We start from the raw sequence: 13,358 nt of genomic DNA, 5'->3' as shown, positions 1-13,358 counted from the left end.
GCATGGGAGATAAATAAAAGAGGATATGAGGCAATCTCATTAAGGAGCAATATTTCCTTTGCAGTATGCAATCGCACGAAGTCTATATTATGTTGAATTAACGAAAAGAAGAAGAAGAAAAAAAATCAGGCATGGACGTGAAGGCGTTTGATAAATGCATGTTTCATTCCATCACACACAAAAGGAGTTCATGGGGTTTGTTGTTTTCCAGAAAGCAAAGCCAGAGTTCTGCTGCCATCTACTGGTCAAGGCTAACAACAGGGCAGCTCGGCGATGGGGAGGACAGTGAATCAGAGCAGCACAGTGATGAATAACTGCACAGGATCAAAGAGCAAAACTGAATCGAATCAAAACAAATCCGAACATCATCCTGGAGGCAAGATTTAAAATGTCAGGTTGGACGGTTCTCGATTATGTAATCTAAAAACATTGCGTCGCTGAGGAATGCAGACAATTTCCTGAATGACTTTAACATTCCTGCTCAGACTCTAAATATCTCTTCAAACATGTAAAAGAGCAGCAGCAGCAGCAACAACAAAATCCAGCTCTGTTCATGCATTTGTATCAACACTGCACTGAAATCCCACTTTCGTCCACCAGATGTCCCTGTGCAGACAGGAATGCCACCCCTGCAACCCCTCTGTCCTCAGCCGACCCCTTACCAAAGCTGCAGCCGGCATAAAGCACCCCCTTCCCCCAAATAAATCCAAACCCATCTCCGCGCGCCTTTACCCATCAGCCCCAACATCCTCGGCGGATGAGAGCTGTCACGTCACCTCTGTGAACCCTGCCGAGGAGACAGATTCAGCCGGTTAAAAAGGAGTTAAGTCCCAGCAGAAAACTGTCCCCTGGTTTATATTTAGCTCGTACGCAGTCGGAGGAGGTGGGCTCGGTGAGAAGCCGTGTCCGAAATGTCACACAAACCCACACCGCTCCCTACTGTACGTCCTTCACCGGATGACCTAAATCAATTGTCAGCCCACACGACGGGTGAGTGCCCCCTACTGGAGCTTGACCTTAACACTCCTGTCTCCTGCTCGAAGGGCTTGATAACACACACAAAAATGAAAAGATTAAATTAGACTGCTCGCAAACACTGCCCGCCTGCGAATAATGAAAAGGAGATGAACAGTGCTCTAAACAATGGAGGCCCCAGCGACCGTTCTGCAGCTGTTCAGATGGCTCGCTGCGTGCTCTTCACTCCTGGGCAGCCCGGCCTTTATGCGCTCTAATACAGTAGCACACCGAGGCCACACCTGCTGTCCCCGTGGCTGCCCCGGGCCCTCCAACACCAACGCCGCACAGCCAATAAAAGAAATATGAGTAGGATGTAGCAGGAGGGCAAACACACACATCCACAGAGTGCTCCCTCTCCTCTCTCCATGAAGAACGAGGATATACGAGCACACAAAATCCAACTCTATTTGTCTCTACTAGCCCCCCCCACACCATCTCCATCCTCTCCCTCTGCACACTCTCTTCATCTCCCCACGGCAGAACTGACTAAAAGTAATTATACATGTTTAATAACTTCAAGGACTATAAAAACCGCTGTCGGGGGGCGAGGAGGTCCAGTTTAACGACGGTGATAAAAATGAGGGTAAGGAAGAGGGGACAGGGGAGGGGGAGCAGCGACGGTAAGAGAATGAGCTTGTGAAAGGAATCGAGGCCTCGGAAAAATCCAGGGAATTACGCAGCGCGGAAAGTAGTTCAAGCCCGTTTCAGCTGTAAATGTAAACTCGACGAGCATTAGCCGAACGGTCGAGGCCAGCTGTCTACCGCGTTACCTGCAATCCTCCTCAATTCTGTCTGCCGGTAAAGCCCGGAATGCGCCGTGCCCGTTTTCCTCGGGAGCGTCGTCTTTAAAAGTCAAACAGACAACGGCGATGAGGGAAAACCTGCTTCAAAGGCGCTGAAGTGAAGCAAATCTCTTGTAGCGCATCCTGACAGAGTCAGACGCTCGTGGGCCGGGCTTCTATTAGTTTGAATTCTGGGAGTGTGGGATCGACGAGACAAAGCTACAGCGTCTGCTGTGTGAGAACACAGGGCGGCGAAGGAGAGATTGGGCTTTTTTGCTATAGACACTGAGTGATCCTGGTGTTAGTTCTGAATTTCTCTGCCTGCTCTGACTGACTGCAGTTCTGCCTATTTGGTGTGCAGCACAGCATGAAAATCCCCAGAATAACCCCTGGTTCACTCATTCCCACAGCAGCCCGAGCGCAGAGAAGACTCGCCGTGATTTTGGGCGAAGGAACCGGAACACGCTCGTCTACTTTTACCGACCTTGGCTGAGTTACATATTTTGCTTTCGTTTTGTTTTCACCGTAACCTCTTAATCGTTGAATTATTGGAAAAGTGCAGATATTTCTCTGCATGGCCTAACTGTATGCTGGACTTCCTTCAGAGATCTTTGTAAAAAAGGAAGTGAAGGCTCGCTGGCTCCGCTCCTCCTCTGCTCTTCCTCGCTACAGGTCTGAGCATTTTGCCGTTATGTATTCTTTCCCAACTTCCTGACCTTGTCCCGGTCCAGGTGAGTGTAGATGGGTTCATTCGACCCACACGCCCAGCAGGTCTGCTTGGCCTGGGCTGTGCGGAGGTGCCCGTTCCCCCGCTGAGGGCGTGGGCGAGGAGTGTGAGGGGTGCTGGGAGGAGGAGGAGGAGGAGGAAGAGAGGACATTCCTTGGCCTCAGGTGAAGCTGGGCGCAGTGCCGCAGTGCCGGGCACATACTGTGAGCAGGAATATATAAACACACTGTGCTGCAAGCTGCACCTGCTGGCATGCACACACACACACAAAGAGGAAAAACATGCACAGGCATGCATATGCACAACAGTGTACAAACACAAATCATATCCATAACAAGGCTGGAAGGATACAAACAAAGTGCATAAAGAGCTCGTCTGGCAAGTACACGCATATATATTTTGTGTATTTATATCACAATTATAACACCAACACGCCGTTGGGTATTACAGCACATTACTATCCTCCTGCTGCTACTTCCGGTGATGACAGCCAAGGCCTCAGCTCTAAAGAAAGACTGAAGCCAGGGATCAGGCCTGCAAGCCTGCCAACACAAACCACCAGCACCACCCCCCCACCCTCCAGGACCATACTGCCCCTCACATAAACCCACTCAGCTCTCCAGCAGCAGAGCACAAAGGGATGTGGGAAGACTGTGGCAGGTGTCCCAAAGCGGAGTGGAGACACACGCATGACAAAATATTTTGCTGAGCCAAACAAAAGCCAAAAAGAACAAGAAGACGTAGGCGCAAAGCTGCACATCGACGACCGACGCCTGCCCGTAACGCCGAGAGAGAAGTCTAAGAAAGAACAGCGCTCGATACTTCCTCCAGATTTTTATTTTATTCCCAAAAAGAAGCCGGACCATCTCAGGACGTGAAAAATCCTTACTCAGTAATAATGGAACTAATACTTAAGCTCCGGTGGTCAATTATTTTATGTGACCAATGAATCAAAAAACTGCTGGCGCGTACCAGCAAGGGCAGACCCGCAGAGAATTATTACCGAGTCTGGAGCTCTGCTGAGCGGTTTAACCCCTTCTACACGAGTCCTGCACGACCCACACTACCTGAAAACACCGAGCATTAGTGTCTGGTGACTAAAGTAGAATATCAAACAAGAGAAAAATAGAGACCAAAACAAAGCTAAAAGACGAGTGAATGTGAAAAATGAAAACACCGGCGAGTTCATCCGGGGTCCGGAGAGACGAACGCGTTGTGTCTGTAGATGTGAAAGCACGCAAACACATAACAAATTTAAAGAGCGAACGGTATCCGTACCTCGAGTTCTGCTCCTCACTTTAAGGCAGCAAACTTTTTAAGACACAAAGTTTCTTTAGCACATCCTCAGACTCTCTCAGATCAGTTTATCTCAGCGTAAGCTTACTACGACCTGCTGGAGCACGAATCGCATCCAAACAAGCCTGCAAGAAATGTATATTTTTGTGCTTTCACACAAAATATTTTGTCTTCCTCTGTCTAAATGAGCAGCAGTGCGCAGTATGGTAAAAATGCATTTTTAAAAATCACATCAAGCACGAACCACACTTACGGGTTTAGACTTTTAATAACCGCCCAGTCGAGCCAATGCAGACAGAGCAAGACAAACACACTGTGACACAAACACACTTGTGCCTGCAGAGTGACAGAGGAGCGGGATCTGTCGAGGAGACGTAGCCTTGGCCTCGGAAGATGGCTTCCCCTCCAGAGCAGCGGGAGACAGGAGACTCAGCGTTGGCTGGCTTCGGGTTAGCTCCATTTGGCAACCAGCGGGCCGAGTTGGCCTCGGCGTGCTCGCAAATGAGCATGGAAGAGAAAGGTGATGATGATGTGTGTGCGTGTGGCAACTAAGCCAGCGGAGTCATTATGAGACTCCATCATGACTTATTATCGCCATAACTGATCATATCGTACACACGCGCGGTTGTAGCGTTCTTGGATGACAGCCTCTTATTTTCTCGGTACAAACGCTGATAGAAATGAGAGGCTTATTGTTGCCGCCGCCCCCGCGGTACCCAACCCCGGCCCGATCATCAGATACATGCGGTAAAACTGCATGCCTGCTTGTTTGATGACAATGACCTCCCCGACTCGCGTGCTTATTTTCTGGGAGCTTTCAGGAAGTGTCTTTTTGACAGGCTGACACGCTGCTGCGCCTCGTCGGGAAAAACAATTCCAATCAGAGCTTCATTGAGATAGTGCCATTCACAACACAAGAACAATGGAATAACTGAAGTCTATCATGTTCTGCCATGTAAAACAACCTTTGGGCTAATTGTTCCCAATTAGGTGGCTGACACAAAGGGAGGCTGACAAGCACACAGGTGCCTGTCTGGCTGGCTGTCTCTCAGAGGGGTATATCCTAGCTGCTTTAGCTTTGTTAGCTTCACACAGCATCTCTGTGCACATCAAACCAGAGCCCAGGACAGGGGAGGGAAAGGAGAAGCGGTGTGATTTATAATGAAACAAAAAAGAAGAAGAAGAAGAAAAGGAACAGAAGCAGGAAGGGTTTATTTTTTCCTTCAGTTTTTTCCCCCCCAAACATGTTGATAGGGCTGAGTGAATTATTCAGGGTGTTAGTCTGACTCTCGGTGGGATGCAGCTATAATGTGCTGTGGATTTGCTTCAGGGCTCAGTAAAAGTTGGTGGTTTGGACAAAAAGTAAGCAGGTTTAAAAAAGATAAACAAGTGCGACGATCGATTTGTAAACTTTTAGTAAAAAAAAAATCCGCCTGCTTTTTTTACTCGCTCGTGTTCCTGTCATTAATTACTGAATATTCATCCAAATTCTTCATTTACGCCAGAAATAACTGGGTAAAAATGTTATCCTGGGTCGGGCAGCAGCCTGCTTTGTATTCATTTGAATAAAGACGCCTTTACAAACGTCTCTCACCGTTTCAACGCCAGCCACAAAGGTTGCTCTGATAGCTACTAGTCATTCTGTCAGCGCCTGCAAAAAGATAACGAACAACAGAGAAATAATAAAGAGAACGATATTCAATATTTCAGTTTAAAGGTCCTCACACACTCACATCTGAAGAACTCTTCATCTCCTCCAAAAAAGTTCAGCATCTCCCGGATTTGAATATTGACTCGACACGATGAGGCCTTCCCCTTAAATCTGTGCTGCAGACACAAACCGGTGCCATTCGTCACCAAACTGAAGATATGAAACGAAGGCTGACATCTAAATGATTCCAGCGAATCCCCCATATTTCACAGCAGGCCCGCTAATATGAGTGTTGACATTTAAATGAACATTCTCATCTATGGGAAGGTCTAATTTGATCAATGCAAAAAATCCAAAAAGTAGACCGTCACACGCACACGCGCTACAGTACTCATTCAATACTGCATCTTCCTGTACATCTGTCACCTTCATGAAAGGAGACCTCCCGGTGACCTGGCCCCCATAAACACAAGTCGCTGCTCACAGATTCACCGCGGGCTGCCTGCATCTGAGTCTCATCCACCACCGACGCCGCTTTCATCCGGCATGGCTGCAGGCAGCAGGGAGCATACAATACATCGGCTTCGCAGAGGCATGTGATGGCAGACAGAGACAAGTACACAGCGATAGGAACAAAACGCAGCCACGGCGGCATAAGCTGAGATAAAGATCCTGCTATTCTGCAATAAATCTCCCCAAAACCTGCAACAAAATCTACAGTTCATCTTTATCCCGGTGTTACGTTTTATTTAACGAAGCCGGCGTGTGTTGCATTATTTCCTTTGCTTTGTCGCAACTTTTCACCTATTTCCCCAAATGAACTAAAACACGGAAAAATGATGAAATCTCTTGACAGTGTCAGTCATGACGCACGACCAAGCAACAAGAAGAGAAATGAAGCAACGCACTCGGGGCTGACGGCGCTAAATCACAAAGTTACGTTTCCTGCTGAGATTATGTACACAATGTTCGACTTTTTTTATTGTATTCCAGGTGTCAGTCAAACATTTCAGTGTGATCCAATGATGTGTGTACATTTTTAACACAGGACTTCATGCATGTTGTTACCCCTTCACCCTGGCTTTGTTTACTTGTACCTCTAGAGGGAAGAGATCTCAGCTTTTAGCGATTCCTCACACCGGCACGGTTACAGGAATGCTGCTCTATTCAGGCTGGATGGCATTTATCGTAACAGGAGTGCAGTCATGCCCGCCTATTACAATCTAAACCTTAAAAAGTGTTTTCAGACACTGAAGCGCATTCAGAAACGCATCGAAAAAGCCAAATTTAAAACACAAAAACTGGTGCCCTACTGAGTGTAACTGTATCCTGAAAGAGCAGTACTTTACTCTAAAATACATCCTGTAATTTTACATAAGCAAGGGTTGTTTACATAGACAGCATGCTTAGAGATGTGTCATTGTGTGCTTCAGAATAAAAGCCAAGTTTTAACCAAATGTCACAGAGACATAAAGATATCTGTTTACTCGGGGAGCTGAGTAACACGTTTGCAGAGTGGGTTTTTTTGTCGTTTAATTTGGTACTGCTCTTATCACATTTATTTTCTACACTTGTATTTGTGTAAATTTCTTCTGATCTTTTCATTTCATATCTTTTCAACTTTTTTTTTTTTAAAAACCCTTTAAAGCCCAACCAAGTGTGCCAGAGCTAACTTTATATTTTTACCTGCTGTTGTGGCATTTTTGGGAGCATTTCAAGTTGCTAAGATAAGATAAGACTTTATTGATCCACGGTGGGGAACTTTTTGCGTTACCTCAGCTAGCAGATAGCAGAAGGAAAATACAAATAAATACAAATAGAAGTAAGATAATACACCATATACAACGGTAGCATACACAGTATGTCATTATGGATATGGTTGTGGAAATATGCAAGACATATAAACGACATAGTTATAACATAACTATTCTACCACTACTATACATCAATACAACTGTGTTATCCCAAATTTTAATAATATGCATTAAGTCCTTAGTAACTACAGAAATTGCAAAAAAAAAGTGCATTCAACTTAAAAATTGAAACACAGGACATTTATTTTGAAGGTCTTCATAGTTTCATTTTTGAGATACATTAATATTTATAAACTGCAGAAACATTTAATAGTATTGTGCACGATTTGCAAAAAAACCACCTGTGCACCTAAATGAACTATTTCCAACAGTACAATTTAAGTTCTTAGCATCTCAAAAACTATACAGACACAGACATAAAGTCAAACATGACTTTGCAAAAACACCTGTAAGCCTTTGAAAGGCCCGGTAGGGAACAGCTCTCAACAGCTGATCAGGTCGGCAAAGCGTGTTTCGGGATTATAATTTTTTCGTGGAAGGAAACTGCGACCTGGCACAAGTTGAATGCATGTTATGCAAGTACAACTCTTCTGGTTTCATATGCAAAAAAAAAATATTGTGCAATCTTATGTGATTACAATTCTACCAGGATTTAAATAGAGTTACCCACATCATAGCGTGCGCGCTCCGATGGGCGTAAAGGGTTCAAATCTTTAGATTGTTGGTTTAAACCTCCTGTTATGTTGGTTTCCAGAAACACTGGCATTGATTATTTTACAATTTTCTTTTATAATTTTGATTTTTTTGTCGTTTTCTGTAGTGATGCAGATGACACGTGACATCTCTTCTGTTCTGGGTCAATCTGACCCGCAACATAACAGGAGGGTTACGGTACTTTATAACTCCTGGTTCATCTGGTTTACCAGCATCGTGCAGTGTTTTTGATCATTATTTCAGGTATATTTAGGATTTCATTGTCATAGATATGTGAGAGATGTGGTGTGTATTCAGAGTTAGCTACCCACACACACACACGCTGCTGTAGAGATTAATGGCTTCCAGCAAATGTTCCTGTTCAGTTAAATGTTAATTAAGGTCGTGTTTCTGTCACTGGGCAGCGTCTACGACATGGACAGCCAATAAAAAGTATTCCTTAAATACATCTGATGTTTCAAATTCCACATTCTGGGACGAGCAGTGATGGATATTAAGTGTATTTAACTTAAAACTTTAAATATTCTGTCCGACTTTAATTTATTTGCAACGTTTAATTAGTTGATGAAACACACTTTGATGGTTTAACTGCAATATTTTGCAAACGAAATTTTAAAAAATGCCTTTTTTGCACAGTTTAGAGTGAACGCAGAGGTCGACTCGCTCTGGACAGAAGTTGAAAAGAAGCTCGTTTTACTCTTAAAACCAACAATTGGCTTTGTTTTGGATTTGAATTCAGCTTCCATCCATTTTTCAATAAACATCCAACAAATGTGACTTTCAAGAAAGACGGAAAAAATTTCTTAAAAAAATACCAAAACGCATGTAATCTGACTCACAAACCATTTAGAAAAACAGAAAAACACACATAGAACGACGAGCGCCGTCTTTACTCTGTGCATGAAAACAATCAACGTGAGGAAAATGCCACGGCGTCTTCTCGCCCCACACTCGGAGGCTGTATACTAAATATAACACGTAACTACAGGAACAGCTCGCCAAGCCTCACCTCCACGCAGGCAGTACGCTTAGCAGCATTTGTGAAGCTCGCGCACGCGCACACATAAATCGACAGCATATCAACACCCACTGCGGCCTCCTGCCTGCTTATGAGAATGCGTCACCTCTTGTGGCACCCGGAGCAGATAGCAGGAGGCCGAACCAGAGTGTTTAACTCGAGCTCCGGTGAATGGCTGTAGGTCACCACTGTATCATCTCACCGCCACATACACACATGGGCTGCTAGGTGGCTTTTATTTGACTTTAATGTGGAGAAATATTAGATTTTTCCTGGGCAGGCTAAATCCTTCCCCTGGGCTCCCAGATAGCCCTGCAAAACCGTACACAGAAGACGGGTCAATAAGAGCCCTGATGCCAAATCTCCTTAAAGTCTCTCTTTATTCATGAATATGGGCTGAAACAATCTTTCAGAGGCATTAGAGGAGTTTGTGAACAGAGCACAGGCCTCTCTAATGCACTTTTGTTAACAAGAGGAAGGGATGATGTGCCACTTTTGCTTAGTCCAGCTGTGGCGGGGGATATTTTTACTTTTCTAATTATCGGGGGGTTATTGTTGAAGTAATTAGGCTACCGACTGTAGGTGTAATTACTGCAAACAAATGACACCATGGGCACAATGACTGAAAGGCTCTAAATCACACTGGTGGTATTGTTAGTGCTTTTATTTCTTTAATTCAGACCACAACTGTTATCAAACCCCTCAGCTTTCTCTAATAAAAAAAACAATGTAATTATTCTGAGCTTTAATGAATGGTATTAATTTTTAATGCAGGAGTTCAAAAGAATCTCCGAGCTGTGATCTCTTTCATTTCAAGTCGGAGTCACGCAGGGATTTGAATTTTTGGAATTTACTGACCGCTCAGCGGGTTAAAGCGGACTCTCGGCTGACGTGGGCGACGGTTAACCACGACTGCTCTCTTTTTCCTGTTGCTTATCCACTTTGCAAAACTGGAAATTCTTATTCCAACTACCCGCCTTTGTTTCAAGTATGAGCAGGCGTGCAACTACTGCAGGGAACAGATGATAGATTTCCGTCTTCAGGCAGCTGATCAAACACGGGCCACAGAGATAAAATAGCCACCGAGGAAGTCCAATGCACGACTGATCGCTTTTGCCATGACACGCAGCTGCTCCGGTTCAATCACATCGTATGTAAACAGTTTGCCTCCTAATGAAAAAACACCTATGACCAGATGGAGGCTTTAAGGCAGCTCACGCTGTGATGAACGGGAAATGTTGCATTTGACTTGATAGTCGGTGAGTATCCACCAACGCCGAGAAAAACATCTAGAGAGAAAATATGACACAGCACTGCAGTGAGTGATTCGCAGGGTTTCTCTGGAAAAGCGCATCACAAATTTATCAACATTAGCAAGAAACTCATTAGGGAACACTTTAAAAAGGAAAAAAAAGATACACTAATCAATGTTCGTATAGTAAAAATAAATCAAATGACTGTGTAGAATATTTAAGGGGCTGCTTTTAGCGATGAATCCTCAGCAATTTATCACCTGACGCTGCACTTCTCATGGACTTTATGGAGCGTTTTAGGATCTTTTAGCTCTCGCTTTTTGGTTTCAGGGCAAGCAGCGTGCAGCGTGCAAACTTCAAAGACAGTGATATGCATCCAGCCCAAGTGTTTCCTCAGATTCAGCAGGTAACACAACAGGTATGATGGTTTGTTGAAATGAGTCTGTGCTTCATCTTCAAGCCGAGTTACCCGACATTAACTCATATGCACAGCAAAGCCAGTTGTAGTTGATAAAGTGTGTTTTCTTGGTTAAACTGGTGTGGCGTCAGTATTACAGCTGCTCCTGTCGGTTAGCATTTATTAGTATGAATTAATGGCCAAAAAATGGAGTAAAGCCTGTGCCACACTGCAGAGTAGCAGCATGTGTCAGCGTACTAAACGACTGCACCCAAGACTGTGTCGACCCATCCCCCAGCAAACACACGCCGAGGCCGACGACGAGCATATTAGCACCGAGGAGCATTAATTAGGCCCGAGCATATGAACCTCGCGCCTTTCTTGTTGTGCAGACGTGTGCAGAGGTGCGGTGCACATATGTGGGCATGTTTGCCTGATTCGCCCCACAGATTAACCCATAAAAAGCACAAAAACACTCACACCTACACACGCACAAACGACTCCGCATCACCACCTCGTGCCTCTGATGCCCCGCCCCCTTCTTCTGTCTGCACAATCTAGCTCAGTGCATGGTTCCTTGTGTTTTACACTCATAATAAAATGCTCCATCCTGCTCCTACACACTCCTCCTCCCTCTCCACACATTCTCCTAATGAGATAAATTAGCGCCTTGCAACAGATGCATGGAATATACACTAATGGCCACCATCTGTCACTCATCTCTAGGAGACAGAGTGAGAACGTGGCGCTAAATCCGATCACAAGCCCCTGGCAGAGCCCCACCGCGGTGAGGAGGAGGGAGGAAGGCACGTGGAGAGAGGAAGACAAAGAACGAGCGCTAAAGAGTACAGTACAGAGCGAGGAGGGGGTGGAAGTGTGGAGGTTTAGGTGCAGACTGGACCGAGGTACAGTACAGTAAGTGGTGGAGAGGCGTTGGAGCAGCAGTACAGCAGGTTAGACCTGCTGGTGATTCAGCAAGCACAACAAGATCTTTAAAAGTGTCCAAGGGGGTTTGTTCAACTCCCTCTGGTCACTGATAACTAAAATTACAAAACGCTCCATCTTCATATCGAGTGCAGGACTCTGATGCTGCGCCTCGCTCAAGCACTAACCACGGCAAAGATGTCCGTTACGGAGGGCCCAAAGGAAATGATTAAAACCAGAGCGCATTTTTCGACTATACGAGTGTATCCAGCATTTATTCTTAATGCGTCTGTGTTATGCATTGTTGCATTTCTGCATTTCGAATGCACTCCATTAATACTGAATGAGTATTCGGTATCGTTCGTCACAGCAATGCATACCTCAGTCTTTTCTGTGATACGGTACGTTACCACAGCAAAGTGTTCTTTCTTTTAATATCAAATATTTTTTTTCCCAATTAAAAAATGTTTGAGCAGTTGGCCTGATGAAACAGACCAGTGCATCTGCATGTGGCAGCTCATTAGTTAGCTATTTTTATTTATTTATTTCTCATCGAGTGGAAAATGCAATATTATTAATATCATGTCCTCCATCCTTTAATTATCTCCTAAGCTTTGCTATTGATCAATCTAATCAATTTGCTACTTTTCAATGTGTGACTCTCTACACACAGATTCAAAACTGGAGTTTTTTAAAGCGTGCAAGTTGCACATACAATTATTAGAACAGTAGTTAGACTGCATCTATAGTCTTATGACAACTCTTTATGCAGTCCTGTGCAAAACACCATTACTGCTTCCATAGACGCCAAGAGTGTCAGTACAGTAGTACTTGATTCATTGATTAATCGTCAGCAGTGTGTGAGCAGCTCTGGAGCATTCAGGTGTGTCAACAAAATGCCTCAATCTTCTCAGGAGTGGACGTCCCAGCAAACTGACCCTAAAGTAACGTAGGCTGCTTCTCCAACTCTACAGGCCTCACTAAGTATGTTAAACGTTGAAGTTCATGGAGTTCAGTACGATTAGAAAAAGACTGAACAAGTACGGCTTGCCAGGAGAAAGCCTCTTCTCTCTAAAAATAACACGGCAGCACAGCTTGCAAAGTTACATACAAACAAGCTGCAGGACTTCTAGAACAATGTCCTTTGTAGAGAGAGCAAAAAAAGAGAGCGAAGCAGAGACGTTTGTCCACAACGCGCAGCACCACGCTTGGACACGAAACCAAAAACAACACCTCATGCCGACTGCGTTGCACGGTGGTGGAGGGCTGATGATTCGGGCTGAACTCGCCTGTATACCAAAGTATTCTAAAGTCAAATAAGAGCTTCTGTCCAGCAGCTGAAGCTTGGCGCAAACTGGGTCATGAAACAGGATCCTGATCCTGAGCACAGCAGCAAAACAAGAGATCAATATGAGATGATGACTTCAAGTTATTGCTACTAAAGCTGATTCCAAAAGATACTGAATCGTATGGTCTGCTTCGTTTTTCACAGGACTGAGAAAACTTTATCTTTCACACAACCGTTTACAAGTAATAGTACAAGTAATTCGATTACTGTGGCACACTATCTTATAATGACTTAGATATTCATCCATGCATCCTTTTTCTTCGCTCTGGACCGGCTGCAAGTCAATCACAGGACCACTATTTCTATTCAGAGAGACAACTATTCACATTTAGAATCACTAATGCAAGCTTTAGGATTATGGGAGGAAGCTGGAGTACCCGGGAAAAACCCATGCAGGAGCAGGGAAACATGCAAACT

At 44.6% G+C, this 13,358-nt stretch overlaps 1 protein-coding gene across 10 annotated transcripts in view; it reads right to left on the bottom strand.

Moving 5' to 3' along the window:
• LOC102308260 (RNA binding protein fox-1 homolog 3) overlaps positions 1 to 13,358 on the bottom strand; it is a 436,461-nt gene that overhangs the window by 245,122 nt on the left and 177,981 nt on the right. Inside the window, exon 1 of one of the 10 annotated variants that reach the window (XM_042221530.1) lies at positions 1,788 to 13,353. The exons of the other annotated variants lie outside the window; for them this stretch is intronic. The gene's annotated coding sequence lies outside the window, so the exon portion shown is untranslated. Of the gene's footprint in view, positions 1 to 1,787; positions 13,354 to 13,358 lie in introns of those variants that run through there. 10 annotated transcript variants of the gene reach the window in all.

The sequence above is a fragment of the Haplochromis burtoni genome, unplaced genomic scaffold (genome assembly GCF_018398535.1).
Source record: "Haplochromis burtoni strain Fernald_Lab_line unplaced genomic scaffold, NCSU_Asbu1 Contig_68, whole genome shotgun sequence".
NCBI classification, from domain to species: domain Eukaryota; kingdom Metazoa; phylum Chordata; class Actinopteri; order Cichliformes; family Cichlidae; genus Haplochromis; species Haplochromis burtoni.
Note: the sequence above shows the minus strand (reverse complement) of the source record. Positions and strands in the feature narration are given on the sequence as shown.